The sequence below is a fragment of the Ambystoma mexicanum genome, chromosome 5q (assembly GCF_040938575.1).
Source record: "Ambystoma mexicanum isolate Mex_15411 chromosome 5q, UKY_AmexF1_1, whole genome shotgun sequence".
Lineage (NCBI taxonomy): Eukaryota > Metazoa > Chordata > Amphibia > Caudata > Ambystomatidae > Ambystoma > Ambystoma mexicanum.
Genome location: NC_090933.1, coordinates 1,403,374,451 through 1,403,389,765, shown reverse-complemented (window position 1 = coordinate 1,403,389,765; position 15,315 = coordinate 1,403,374,451).

The following is a 15,315-nucleotide window of genomic DNA, read 5'->3' as shown; positions in this document are numbered from 1 at the left end:
TTCCCTATTGAGAGTAAAGCAGCCTTTCTCAAAGCCAGAAACTGTTCTAACAAAGACTAACAAAGACTCTGAGCCAATTGAAGATCAACCTTGCCTAAGATGCAAGTGTGCAAGCAATTCCTGAAGCCAAGAAAGTGGCACTAAGGCTTCTGGTTAATTATGTGGCTGACATTGGCAAAACGGTGAAGGCTAAGTTGGGGAAGAGAAACATTGCTGCTCAAATACAATACTGAAGTTGTTGTGGTTGTAGGAAGACAAGAGAGGCAAAGAGGCTGCCCCTTTTGAAGAGATATTAAGAGGAAGACTGCCTTGCCTTCTTCAAGGTGTTGGAATACCTTACAGTGAATCTTGTCCAAAACTGTCTTTACAATATAAAGTATTGAAGTCAAATCTGTCTTTACAACTGAAGCCAAACCCGTCTTTACAATTGAAGCCAAAACTTTATTTAGAAGTGAAGTCAAACCTGTCTTTACAAGTGAAGCCAAAACTGTCTTTAGAAGTGAAGTTAAACTTGTCTTTACAATTCAAAGCACTGAAGCTATGGTGGTATATTTTGGTTGTCAGTGGAAGCTAGACTTCAGTGGTTCAAATGGAGTTGAATGCTATGGGTCAAGGAGAGTGTCCTCATGGTAAAGTAAACTGTGGTGAAAAGGAAGTTGTTGAAGTAGAAGCAGCAGAACTAAGAGCAGAACTAAGAAGACACCCTGACAAATATACCTACTGTGATTTCTAACTTGAAGAGACAAATAATCATTGTTAACCAAGACTTTTGTTCCATTAACCTTCTGCAAGTTCTGTCAAGTCTTCCTGAATAAATGGATGTGGTAAAATGGCATAATGCCAGAGAAAACCATTGATGCTATTCTGAGAGTGGAAGGTCTTTATTTCAGCAGAAGAGGAACTTATGTTATTGTTGGAACTGAAGTTAACAGATTTTTACCTTGATATTGATTTTTCAAGAACTGATCAGAGACTTTACTACCTATGTGGATTTTACTTGCATTCTTTCTGCTGAAAGTTAAAGAGAAATACACCTTGAATCCTGGGGATGGGAGGTCACCCAGGTTACTAAAAAGTTATCAATATATTGTAAATGTCATTGTTGATGTTAACTGAATTGCCATTTATTTTCTTTTGCATTTGATGCTTAGAGTGAGGGCCAGCATTCCTGTGTTAAATTGTTTCCCATTCATTTTGTTAGGTAGGGAAACCCACAGTAGAGTGGGCAAGTGAGGTATTTTGATAATATTTTTGTTATAATTAAATGGCATATTTTGAAATAATATCAAACAGTTGTCCTCCTTGCATTGCTGACCCCTCACACATTTTATTAGAATATTAGGTTGGATGAACGCCTCACTATCCCTACCCTGACGAGGATTTCCCTACCTAAAATAAACTAAAGGAAACACGCTAACAAAGGATATCTGTCCCTCACACTTAAACATACAACAAATAAACAAGGACATACATGGCAGTTCAAAACAATAATGAATGAGTTCATGAAGTAACAAAAGTCTCTTTTTAGAATCCAGGTTTTTATACGTGATTCTGCTTCACAGTTTAAAAAGTGAACACAAGGAAATCCTAATTTGACACCAAGTTCCAATATAGTCTGATGTAAATTCAACTTGTCAACAAAGTTCCAACACATACATTTTATGATTCATCTTCTTCTCTGAATAGGTTTTCAGTTTCTCAACAGCAATAATTTTTATATTCGTCAGGATGATTTGCTACTTCAACAACTACAGAAAATATAACAGCCTTACTTGGCTTTTCCTCCAGCACTACTAAAACAAACAATTTATCTGTTAGGAACACCTTGTAGCCCTTCTCCAACTTTCTCTTGGCCTGCTTCCTTGCCAGGCCTATTATCACAAAAGGTTTTCCATAAGGGTATACTCCCTTGCCTGAACAACTTTTCACAACAACAGTGCTTTTGAGATTCAAATGTCAACTGACAAGAGATGAAAACAGCTTCACTGCATTTAACAGCTGACAGCTTTAAGACTCTCAACACCTTTTTAGGGAAGACAAGGTTCACATGGATATTCTTCAACAGAATGATGTTCCTGTTCTTCTGGATACATTTCAAAGGGTAGCCTTTCCCCACTTCACAAATAACCAAAGTCTGACAGGGATAGAATCTCCTTTTACCTCTCCCCTGGTTTTGACAAACTGTGGGTCTTCCAATGTGTACCAGATAATGCATACTATATGGGCTCTTTGGTTCAGAGTTTACATCCCTTGCATTAGCCACCTTCTACTGTTTGTAATATTGGCCAGATTGAGTTTGCTTTTATTCCAGCCTCTCTTGGCTTGGACAATGATTATTGACACCAACTTGCCCCCACGGTTGGTTAGAGTTTCCAAAAGCTCTTACTTTCACGATTACATAATTTGGCTTTTCATCATTAAGTCTTAGCTGCTTTTACCCAGCTAAATATTGGATTTGATTGGATCAATTTGGTATTTATAATGTGCCTACACACAAGTTGTTCAAGGCACAATAAGACAAGGTAGGGGAACAATGGGAGGACAAGACAAGCAATCCTCCTAGGACTTGTGTCATTCGGATCATGCAAGTGCACAGCGAGAAGTGCAGGGAAGAAGGTGAGGGGGATGTGCAACAGGGCAGCAAAGCTCTGAGTTAAGTGTGAGGAAGGCAGGGAAACCAGTAAGTGCAGGTTTTCCAGACAGCAGTGCAAGGATGGGCAGGTAGAAGTGCAGGTGGACTGGACAGAGGGCACCAAGCCGCCAATCAGGTGGAGTAGGCAGAGCAGGTGGATAGATTAGCAGGGGAGAGTGAGGGAGAAGGAAAAGGAGAAAAGGAAGGTTTTGAGAAGCTTGCGGAACTTAAGGTGGTCTGGCTGAAGTCTGAGAGGGGCAGGGAGGCCATTCCAGAGGGAGGCACCTGCAGAGGAAAGAAATATGCCCCCCACTCTCTACTTGGAGAAGCGCCTGACCCACAGAGAGTTAGAGGAAGGCGAGCGGAGGGCTCTAAAAGGAAGATATTTAGGAAAGAGAGTTAAATGTAGTGTGGACAACGGTCTGAGAAAGCCTTGTGGACGATGTGGAGGGTCTTGCACTTGATCCTTTCAGCCACTGGGAGCCAGTGGGCGGACTTCAGGGCTGGAGAGATGTGCTGCCGGGCTTGAGGCCAAGAACAAGTCTTGTGGTCCTGTTCTGGATTTGCTGAAGGGGGCGGAGAGTAGAGTTAGGAAGATTGAGACAGAGGGTGTTGCAGTAGTCCAGCCTTGAGAGAAGCAGTGCTCTGGAGACAGTGAGCTTCTGGGGGGAAGGTGAGAAAAGGGAGAATACCCCTGAAGAGGTGTAGCTCGAAGTGGAGGGATCCACTCGGGAAAGATCAGGGCCCCTCCACCTGCAGGCCTGTTGGGCCTGGGCACTGAGAGGATCTTGTAGCCCTCAGGGAGCAGAGTGTCAACACTTGTGACAGAGCTGGCCTTGAACCATGTCTCTGTGATAGCGAGGACATCCAGGCCCAGGTGTTCCAGGAGATGGTAGATGTCAGAGGAGTGTTTGACGGCAGAACAAGAGTTGAGAGTAGCTATGTGGAGCATGTTGCCACTTTTGAAAGACTTCCATGGGTGCCCGGGGTACAGGAGAGATGGTGTACCCATTGTAAGTGATAGAGGAGCCAGAGAGGTGGTAGACAGAGGTGGCAGAGGGGCCAGAGCAGTGGAGGAAGGAGGTAACAGAGGAGCCAGAGAGGTAAAAGAAGGGGGTGGCAGAGGAGCCAGAGAGGTGGCAGATGGATGTGGCAGGGGAGCCAGAGATGTGGACGATGGCAACGGAGCCAGGGAGGTGAAAGAGGGAGGTGGCAGAGGACCCGGGGGGGGAGTGGTAGAGGGAGTAGTAGGGGAAGGGAGGAAGTTGATGAGATGCGTAAGATGCCGATCAAAGAGGAGATTGGGCTGCTGGCCCTGGACCATGACGGTGCCATTTAAATAGACATGAATGATGACTGGAGGACAGGAAGGAGGCCATGAGGACCTCACACTGGATGCCACCATTAATGGGAGAGGCAGAAGGAGAGAGAGTTTCGACCATGTGAAGGGTTGATAGGTCAGGAGAAGGAACAACAAAGAGGATGTCGGTGAGAGTCTCTCTGGAGGAGGCACTGACATAGGTTTCAGCAATGGGAAGGCCTGGGCTGGAGACTAGGGTGTCCTTCTTCAGTCTTTTAGAGAAGATGGGAGAAATTGAGAGCACCATAGAGGGTGCAGGAGAAGAGGAGAGGTGTCAAGGGTGAAAGGAGAAGAATAGAAGCAGAGCACAGAGCTACGCAACACGGGATGCACAGGGTGCATGGGGAAAGGAGGAACAGGAGAACAAGCAACAGCTGAGGCAACAGGCACAGCAGGGGCGCAACAGATACAGATCAACGGAGGGGAACACAGATGGCAGTGAATGGAACAGCAGGAGACAACAGAGCAAGACCTTGAGAGGGGGGAAGCATAGTGGACACAACAATAAAACAAGTGGAGAGTGAGCAGCTCTCAAGCAAACTAGAAGGGGAGAAAGCCAAGTAAAACAAGTGGCGAATGAACAGCGATCAGAAACAACCTAGGAAAGGAGGAGAGAGGCCTAGTAGATACAACAAAGTGCAGTGACATCCACGAGCAGGAACGACTCACCTAGATGGGAAATGCCGAGAGAAATGCAAAGAGACAGCAACAGAACCACAAAACGCAAAATATGGCTCCCCGGGAGAGGGGAAGACCTAAAGGATGCAGAGAGACAGTGCAAGATGTGACACACCGATGATAGAGAACGCGCGAGGAAGGGCAGTTTAGTAGGGACCAGTAGTGGCTGATCCCCCTGCCCGCACCTTTCTTACCTTGTGGTCGCTGCCGGTTGATGGCTGCTCTGTGCTGCACGGTCGCATTCTCGGTCGTTACCCCTTCATCGCCAATTACCTGTGTCGCACAACACCATGCCCTTCGGCTGCGCGGGCTTTGCCGCAGATGGTCCAATCCTTAGTTCTTAAAGGCTCAGAAGCGCGGACGTAGCGCAAGGTGCTACATATCTACAGTCAGCATTTCCTGCGGTCCTGCGTCTCACAATTCTGCGGCCTTGGCCTGTTTGGGCTTTACCACAGATGGTCCGAACCTTGGTTCTTAATGGCTCGGAAACTTGGACGTAGTGTGATGTGCTACGTATCTCCGGTCAGCGTTTCCTGTGGTCCTGCGTCACACAACACTGCACCCTTGGCCTGCGCAGGCTTTGCCACATAGAGTCCAATCCTTGGTTCTTAAAGGCTCGGAAGCATGGATGTAGCACAACGTTCTACATATCTCTGGTCAGCGTTTCCTGCAGTCCTGCGTTGCACAACACCACGCACTTGGCCTGTGCGGGCTTTGCCGCAGAGGGTCTGATCCCCGGTTATTAACCCCTTAACTGCCAAGGGTCCCCCCCCACCCAGTGCCAAGGCCTTTTTTGGTGATTTCGGTATGTTGCCATTGAATCCCTTGTAACCTTTTTCGTTACATGAGATATCTTGGCCAAATTTGCCCCCTTTTCTTCCCACATGTAGGCAGTCATAACAACACCAAAGAATCTTAGTCTGCTGTAGGGGGGGGTGAGAGAAAATAACCAAATGCCAATAAAATGACATACAATGAAGCCGGTGTTCTTTTCCTTGTAAAAGCTAGAAACACATTGTTTGAAGTGCTGAATTTGCCATTTTCCAGGCTTTCAAGAACAGGTTGAGTGGAAACCAAAAATACATATTTGGATATGGTTACCAGCAGTTTTGTGAGAGGTAGGCGATTTTGCAATAGGACATGCGTGGACGGAATGGAAGAGGAAGGTAGGAAAGCTGACTGGGAAGACAGAAAGGCATACAGTTCTGAAAAGTAGACAAAATTCCAAGTTTAGGAAGGGGTGATTTGCGTAGGTCAGGCAACAACTATGTAGGGAACAATTTCATAGCATGGGGAAAAATTGGAAAAATGACAGAAAAAAAGCTATGTGGTAGACATGGTTGGCCTGGTAAGGCAATGGCTTCTGTGAATTTTGAGAAAAGCAATGCCACGCTACATTTCCCTGACTCTTCCAGTTAGGCAATCACTAATTTTTCATAATGTTTCACAAAACAAGCAATACCACAAGCCAAAAACTGAGCCATGGTACTGTTGGGTGTCCTGACCCACGTTTGAGCTATCATGCTGCAACATTTGGTGCTGTGGGTTTAGAAAATCCAAGATGGCCAAAAAGCCCACATGTGCGCCAGAATCCAGGAGAACCACGCAGTTTGTGCGGACACCAAAATGGTTGCCTAACTTGCCACCCATCAGTGCGAGCATGATGGGCCAGGGTGCCATGAGTGGAATGGGTGCCAAAGGTAAAACAGCAGCGCCTGTTAGCAAAAAAAAAAAAACGCTTTCAAATTACCTTTGGTTTCTCTGAATGCCAGCTCAAAATGCCTATTTTCAAACATTGCAACACATCCAAAAATCTCACTGAACACCAGCAGACATCTGTCAGAATGAAGTTTTGTGGGAAGATGAAGAGCCCAAAATAATGTTGATAACAAGACTGGCTGAGTGCTAAACTGAACTGAAAGACACTAAAATCGAAATGTTTAGAATAAATGAGTGACCTACTTTTGAGTGTCACATAGGTTGTCACTGTTGAAATGTCATAGTTTTGAACTTAGAATCAGCATTCTAGCTGCATGTGTAAAAATTGTAAGTTTGATTTAAACTGAGAACCCAAAATGACATGTAGCTAAAAACTGGCTTAAAGAGATTCCAATTCTGCCTGACATCTACCATCACAGGAGTTGAAACTTGATCAAGAAGGTTCCCAGGCCTGGCTGCATTCTGTTGCCCCTGCCAAAAGGAGGTCACACACTCTCTGATTGAATTACCTGGGGACTGCAGGAAACTAAACAAAGGGCCCAGGCAGATGGTTTATTGGGGGGGGGGTCGTAAATGGCTTCCTTTTGAACAAAGCCCTTCCTTGACTCAGGCAGATGGTTTATTGGGGGGTCGTAAAGTGGCTTCCTCTTGGCAGAAACGGGGAGGGGCAGCCCCCTCTGAGGACAGGCTGAGCTTAAAGAAAGTGGATAGACTGGTTTATCCACCATGTGACCTGGGAAGACACACCCGTGTTGGCCAGAATATGATTTTAAGAAAGATGTATAACTCATTGTGCGGACTTGTCAAAATTATCTAAATGATACCATAATTCTTGTGATTTTTCTGCCCACATTTTAAGAGGTTTTATGACCCGGTGGTATGATCTGGGGGTTTACGAGCGGAAAAGAGGTTGTTACTCTAAAGGTATGTATGTTAAAAATCTGACACTTCCTTATCTAAATGCCCACATGCCTTGCACACAATTGTATAAATTTGGAGAAAAATCCGATATGGGGAAAGCTACTAAAAAGCACAAAAAGTTGCCATTTCTTTACTCAAGCTCCTAGAAACGCCAGGGTCGGAACAGTGCCTCCCATCAGTAATGCATGATGTGTGTATGCAATGACAAACAACTGTGTATCTGTGGAATATGTATTTGGGTCAAATATAGAGTTGTGTGCAATTTGACAGGGGAGTGTCCTTTCTGCAGGCCATAAAACAGCATCACCATGACTCACATTTCCTTTCCCCTATCAAGGAAGAGAGAAAAGCTTGACCAATGATCAGTTGAGAGAGGGGGTGGCTTAGTGATGCTGCGCACACACCCACTTTCAAAAGACATAAAAAGAGCCACTGGAAGCTAGAGAGGACATTCAAATCCAGTTGATGCAGAGCGTTTTGCCGGACCACACAACATCCAGGAGATACCAGTTCCAGACTGACTCCAGCTACATACTCCAGAACCTAGAACTTATACTTTAGAACCTAAATCAGAGGCCTAAAACCACAAGCTGAGTTCTCTGCCGCAGGCCTCAAATCATTGCAAGCTACTCACAGCCGGGCGAGATGCTTGAATCCCTTGCCAAGAACTTTTGCCAGGACCAGTGCAGAGATCCAGGAGCCGTGCAGAGACCGCTGTATCCGGAAAGACCAGACCAGTGCCAGACCAGACCAGACCAGACCAGACCAGACCGTGCAGAACCGCAGACCCAGAGACCAGATCGCTGTGAAGTGCCGCTAGCCTGATTGATCAGATCCGTGACGAGGTCCAGTCCTTCCTAAATATATTGTGAGTACTTAGGTCAGATTGTGACAGAAATAAGCTCTTAGTTTAAAATAATCTAATCCAAACTATTTTAATCTAACCAGAACTGCCTCCTAGAAGTTGTCACTTGTCATTTTGTAAAGCTGCACCACTGTCACTTGTCAATTCTGCAGCTGCATAGCTGTCACTTGTCAATTTGAGTTACTTTAAATCCGAAAAACGACCCTTACAAAATCGTTCATATCTCTGGAACCGTTCGTCCTAGCTGGAGCAACAGATCAATTTCAACAGGGCATGCACAGAGCAGGTAGCCACCCTGCAAATCCAACTAGACAGAGAAAAAGAGGAGAGCAATAAATTGATTCTGAAAGACCTGGATACCCAGGCAGAGTTTGATGAATAACACCAGAAAGCTGGTGCCTTTCAAAGGCAGAGGGACGACCTGGCGTCACAAATGCAGGCTCTTGGTCAGGAAAGGGATACCTTAGGCCAGGAAGTCTGCCACTTAAAAAGGAAAATGGAAGAAAATCACCTGGCCCTCCAGGGACTGGGTGACCTCCAAAAAGAACACCAGAACTTGTAAGAGCACACCAGGAGGGTGGAGGATGCTCTGGCAAGAAAGGAGCAGGCCAATAGGGAAACAGCTCAGGAGGTAAGCCTCCTGCAGCAAAGACTGGCCCAGTGCTTCAGGAGGCACAGAGAGAGAATGAGGCTCTCTGTCAGCACAATGATAGGCTCCAGCAACAGGTAGCGATGCAGGAGAGACTGATAGAGTCTAGTAAGGCCTTAACTGAGGAACTGAAAGTGCAGGCTCTTGCATTGCAACAGGGAACAGGGGCGGATAGAGATGAGGTTCGCTGGGAAAGAGAAACTCCTGAGCATAACCTCAGGAGCCCTAGTGCCAGAGGCCTTCACCTCTACCAGTCCCTGGACTCTGCCACCCCCATGCTGCCTGGCACACACTTTCCTCTGAAAGCTTAGGATCTCAGCTTTCCAACGAACCCAAAACCGACTTGCCACTCCTCATACTTTTGCTGTAATCGCGATTCACGCACTCGCGAATTTTACCGCGATTTGCGATTTTGGCTCAATTTCTCCACTTGTCAAATTAGCAGCTCCATTCTTTCTTTTGTTAAAATCTGTTGCAAGTTGGTAATAACTCATAGAGCATTGTTAAAGTGAGCCTGAACTAATATAAAGTAGCCATCACCTACCCTGAATCTCTAGAGGGAATTAAAATCAGTTGGCACATTTTCCCATCCATTGCCATCACATTTAAAAAGCATTTTGCGCCTGTGTTTCAAACTCCTACCTGTTACCTCTAAGCTTGCTGGGGGGGAATTGAATTTCGTATTGTATTTGATTCCATTCCTGAGAACTGTGTGTGTTACTTCCATCTCCTTCCATTTCTTACATTGCATAGGGGAGGGGGGTGAATTGCCAGAGAAAAAGTGATTATCTTATCTTTTACTAAAATCATATCAAGTATTTCTGTACTGCATTTTATTCCTCATTGCTTTTCCCTTGAAATCATACAAGTATTTTTGCTACTTTATCCATCCTATACTAACTCCTCATTGATTATAAAGAAGTGTGCTAGTGTCAGATTACCCATTGTTGATTAACATTATATTTATAAGGGCGATATCGATTATTAATTTATTATAAAAGCGTGGTATCTATGTTTTGTTTTATTTCTCAAATAAACCTTTTAGACTTGCCAAACAGAACTACTTCTTGGCTCAGTGGGGTCAGGGGGATTCTAAGAGAGGGGTGTTATATAGGGGTAGTCATCCAGAACTCATGAACTGGACATAAAGATATATCAATAAGGGTTTCCATTCAGTATCCCAGACTAGGCATTGACTTCGCTGTAGTGTTGAATTGAATCCTCTTACAGTACACAGGATTTTATGCTTACGGCCTAAACAGACATACTTAGCATTTGTGAGTAAGGAAAATAAATGTGGTGAGGAAAAGCACACATACATTTTTTGAAAGAGCACAGGCAGACCTTTTGAAAGGTAGGTGGCTGGTGCAGGTTACAAAAGTGTATAGGGCCTAAAGCACCGACTAATAGTAGGTCACATTTCGGAAATGAAAGGGTTGTGTGACAAAGTGCAGCAGCAAATGTTCGAAAACGTTATGAAAACCATGCAAACAGAACAAATGTGTTACCTTCCCGCATTCCCATAGGTTTCCCGGCAAAAATGGTACCTCACATTTGTGGGTGTACCTACCTGGGCGCAAAGTCAAAAGTGGATACTATTGGTAACCCCAAGTCTTTCGGCAGAACAGATTTTGTGGTTTTTTGTCTTGTGGACAACCTACAGATTTGGGCCTAGGGTGTCGAAGCCACCAAGGAAAACGGGGAACCCCATGCATTTCTGAAAAGAAGACACCCGTGGGAATCCACAGAGGTCTGACTTGCACGAATTACCCTAGAATTTATTACCCACAATCCCCGGCTAAGTCCAACATTTGGTGAAAAAAACAAATTTTCAGATATTTCCCTATGCCCATCCACTGAGACACGCCACCAACAGCACATGTCCTACCTTTCCATGTTCCCAGAGGAGTCCCGACGAAAACGGTACCTCACATATGTGGGTGCACCTACCTGGGCGCAAAGGGAAAAGGTGAAACCACTGGTTACCCCAAGTCTTTCGGCATAGCAGATTCTGAAGGACTTTGCTCTTGTGGGCAACCTACAGATTTGGGCTTAGAGTGTCGAAGCAACCAAGGAAAACGGGGACCCCCATGCATTTCCGAAAAGAAGACACCGATGGGAATCCACAGAGGTCTGACTTGCACGAATCGCCCCATAATTTATTACCCACAATCCCTGGCAATTGGCGTAAAAAAAACCCACAATTTTCAGGCATTTCCCTCATCCCACCCACCAAAAAACGCTGTCAACAACACATGTCCTACCTTCCCGTGTTCCCACATGTGTCCCAACGAAAACTGTACCTCACATGTGTCAGTGCACCTACCTGAGTGGAAAAGAAAAAGTGTCAACCGTCCACAAGTTCTACGGCAGTCCCAGGGAGCCATGGCAGGGTCCCCAACCTTTCCCGGAGGGAGAAGCTTCAACGCAGGCCAGCTGGAGCTCAAGGACAGTCAGGGGTAATGTCCCTGGCCTTGGTGGGCTGCGTTGGATTTAATTTTTGTGCGATCCTTGCTTTGCAGGGATCGCACAAAATGAAGTACCAAAAACGACGAGCTATCTCGTCCTTGGCAACAGGAACATAATGCCAAAGACGAGATAGCTCATCCTTGGCACTTAAGGGGTTAAAGGCTCAGAAGCGTGGCGTTAGCGCAAGTTGCTAAGTATCTCAGGTCCGCATTTCCTGCGGTCCTGCATCTCACAACACTGTGCCCTTAGCCTGTGATGTTAAGAGCATTTTGCCCGTTCATATAAGGAAACATTTTTTTTACTATAGCCTAGACAAGGACAAGCTCCAGTATTCATGAACGACAAGGCCTCCGCACCAGAGACATGAATGACCTCCATCTTGTGTAAAAACATTCTGCAGTATTCAAATCAATTTCAACTAAGTCGGAACCAGGACATTCACTCAAGAACCCTTTCTTTCACTCCGCACAAACCGGCCAGAGAAAATATGCACCATTAGCTTGGGAACCACTTTTACTCTTCTGCAAGTGCTGCTTCTGTATTTTTTTATAATGTTCGGTATTCAAAATCGACATGTGAATTATTGTTATTCACACGCAAGTGCAACTCTGCACTCGTTCAGCTACTATGCGAGTGCCTCTCACTCGCACGCCTGTGAGCAGCGCCAGATAGCTTTGAGATCACTCAACAGTCTCGACATGTGCCTTTGCTCCCCTCTCAGACCACAGGACTACTGCTGCTCCGGCTCTTCACGGTGCAGCAAACCTCTCTGGTAAGCCTGCCTTTGTTCAAACCACTTCCAATTGGAGCACCACTTGCTCTGGAGGCCCCCTGTTGCACGCAAGCCACCAGAAGCGACCTTGAGGCTTATAGGGGCATGCCAGCCACCCATAACAGCCTTCTGAACGTTTCGTCCTACGCAGCCTCTGCAGAACGGGTCATAGGTGGGAAAGCCTTCCTTCGGTATGCGTTCCACTGCACAACCCCTACACTTCAGCTTTCTGGGGAAACTGACCCACTCAGGACTGCAAACTGAATATGCCCTGCAATGGTCCTGGCGTCCTCTCGTTCCTCCAGTTTCTGTTTGGGCTGCCAACTCGAACCACGTGCTTTCTGCTTCTGACGTTCTCTGCTCTTCACTAGCAGAGTCAGCTCCTTCTCTATGGCCTGCACCTGAGGGGGCCTTTTAAGCCTCTCAGACTCCTTCAGGTGTGGGCCATCTCCACTAATGACCTGACCAACCCTGCCAGATTGTGCCTCTTCAGCCCTCTTCCTTGTCCCAGTGCTTAGGGAATTCTGGGACTTGAAGTCCCTAAGGGACAAAAAAGGTTCTCAATTTACTCCTGGTAACATACTTTAAAGGAACTTTAGAAGAATGAGTCACTAACCCTGATTGCACAGATACTATGCGAGTGCCTCTCACTCGCACGCCTGCGAGCAGGGACTGAGCGTTCTGGGGTCACTCACCGGTCTCGACATGTGCCTTTGCTCCCCTCGGGGACCACAGGACTTCTGCCGCTCCGGCTCGTCACGGTGCAGCTAACCTCTCTGGTAAGCCTGCTCTAGAGAGGGAGCTAAGTACCCCCAGCGCAACCACCTTGTCCATATTGCCTATATTTTGGGTACCTGAGTGTGAAACTCGAGCAGTACCAGGGGAAGTGCCCATACCCAAGTGAATCCTGGAGGCAAGGTTCCCGTTGAAAAAACCATACCTGCATCCAAGACAGTATGATGGCTATTTGAATGAAACCCAGAAGGAAAAGGACGAATGCACGAGAGAGCAGATTGGTGACGTCATGCAAGAGTCGAGCTGACGTACGTAGAAGAGACGCAGAGACGAGAGAATGCAGATATTCTATAAGGCATCAAGAACGTATCAAAGATAAGCAACATCTTGGGCTCAAGATGAGGAGGCTTATGTTGAAGAAACGAGGAAATTATTAAAGTCAATTCACACGTGTACAGATGCAAAGCAACACAAGCAGACAAAGGTTTCATGAGGCTAGCTTTATAGTAAAATAGATTGCGGCAAGCGTCATTGTATATATGTGTATAAAGCATGAGTAAGGAATGGAGTCTTCCACCATGCATTATAGCAGAGCTGGACCAAAGGAAGGAAACATTTTCTTTTCCAAATATGTTGCGGTAAGAAAATAAGTGAATTACAGGCAAAGTTCAGAAAGGCGAGGTTGAATGAGCCAAGAAGCAAAGGTCGTTTCTGGCTGGAAGGAATAGGAATTAGTTGCAATCTGTGAAGGAATGAACCACCTGAAGGCTAGGATAAGAACAAAGAAGACAGAGGGCCTCATTACGACCCAGGCGGTAAGTTACCGCCTGGGCCGTGACTTTACCACCATGGCGTAAACTACGTTTACGCCATGGTGGTTGGCGGACTTACCGCCCCATTCCGAGGTCGGCGGGGCGGTAAGTCCCCAATCCCCATTTACCCTTCCCCATTCCCATTTTTGCCCCATAGGGCATAATGGGAGTGGGGAAGGCGTTAATTACGCCACCGTAAATTACGGTGGCGTAATTAACACCAAGTTCCCTTACCGCCATGGTTTTTTACACCCGCTAGAAGCAGGTGTAAAATCCGCCATGGCGGAAAGGGAACTCGTGATTGGCGGTAAGGGGTCGGCGCAGCTAACGATGGCGCTAACCCCTTACCGCCAGGGTCGTAATGAGGCCCAGAGTCTCATTGAAAAATAGTCTTTTTAATACGCCTTAGCTCGATTTTGTGGTCACATGGAGGGAGGAAGTTGGACGAGCATGATGGTCACACCTACGCACGAGAAATGAGTGTGTGGAATCATAAAATATAATATTAAGGCTTTTACACCATGCAAAGAGAAATACACCAACATGGGCTTGTAAAGATTCCCAGAATCTTTATTACAACACTGAACAGTTTACAAAACAAAGTACACAAATAGCTATTTGGCCGTCAGTACATCACAGAGAACACCAGCAGGTTCAATGTGAGCAGTGAACAGGAATTGCTAGCTGGACATCAGCATATTTATACAGTTCTCCGTAACGATGTCCAGCCTCTTACAAGTTAATCATGTACTGGGCTAGGGTTCGTGCCAGGTTCATTCCTAATTTACAAATCTCGTGCATGTATTTTGCTTCTTAATACATTTACTAACAAGTACTATTATTCTCTGGATTTGACTTCACACTCTTTATACATTTGTTTCAATGCAGGTCAAACAGATGCTTAAATAGCACTATCGTTCTTGTATACTTGTAGGTTAACATCGTCGGTTCAAGTAATTCCCTGATCCCTAGGTCAACGAAGGACAAGGTCTACATGACCCTAACATGTAGCCTGCAGGCAGGTTGGACATTAACTCGTCTACAGAGGTCGAGGAGGTTGAAGTCAAAACAAGAGAACACAGGTCGGCCATTTTAGGCCACAGGGTGACTTTGCACGACAAACCAAAATGGCGGTTTAACCTAGAATGGAGGCTTGATTAACTTAAGGTCAAAACCTTGCGATGCGGATTTCCTCGCAAAGCGACTGGGCATAGGCCAACATATACAATGAGGATGAAACAATATTATATCAGTTTTGACAAGTGTATCTCTACTCCCTCTATTTTGCAGGAACAGAGAACATTTTCAAGGACACGTTCAAAAGGCCTAATTGACATCAGACCACTGAGGTGATGATGGATGATGTTCTAATTGGTGAGAAGCTATGGTTATGATCAGCTCGCCAAGCACCTAGCAGTCTGGCATGCGTGCTGCTAGTGTGGGTAGAAGAGGACTGACAGAGGTTAGAAATCAGCCAATGATACAGGCCGCATGATTAGGAGCCCTATAGTTAATTAACAATGGGACGTTGTATATTTAGTGACGTTCATAGTGACCTGTTTTGAGGTAAGGGCTTAGTTGCCCCACCTGATGTTAAGAAACCAATCACCTCTTTCACGCCCATTAGACTAGTATGGAACATATACAAAGATATTCCCTTAGACCCAAACGCACTTGTTAGTAGGTTTTGTAGTTTGCCACAT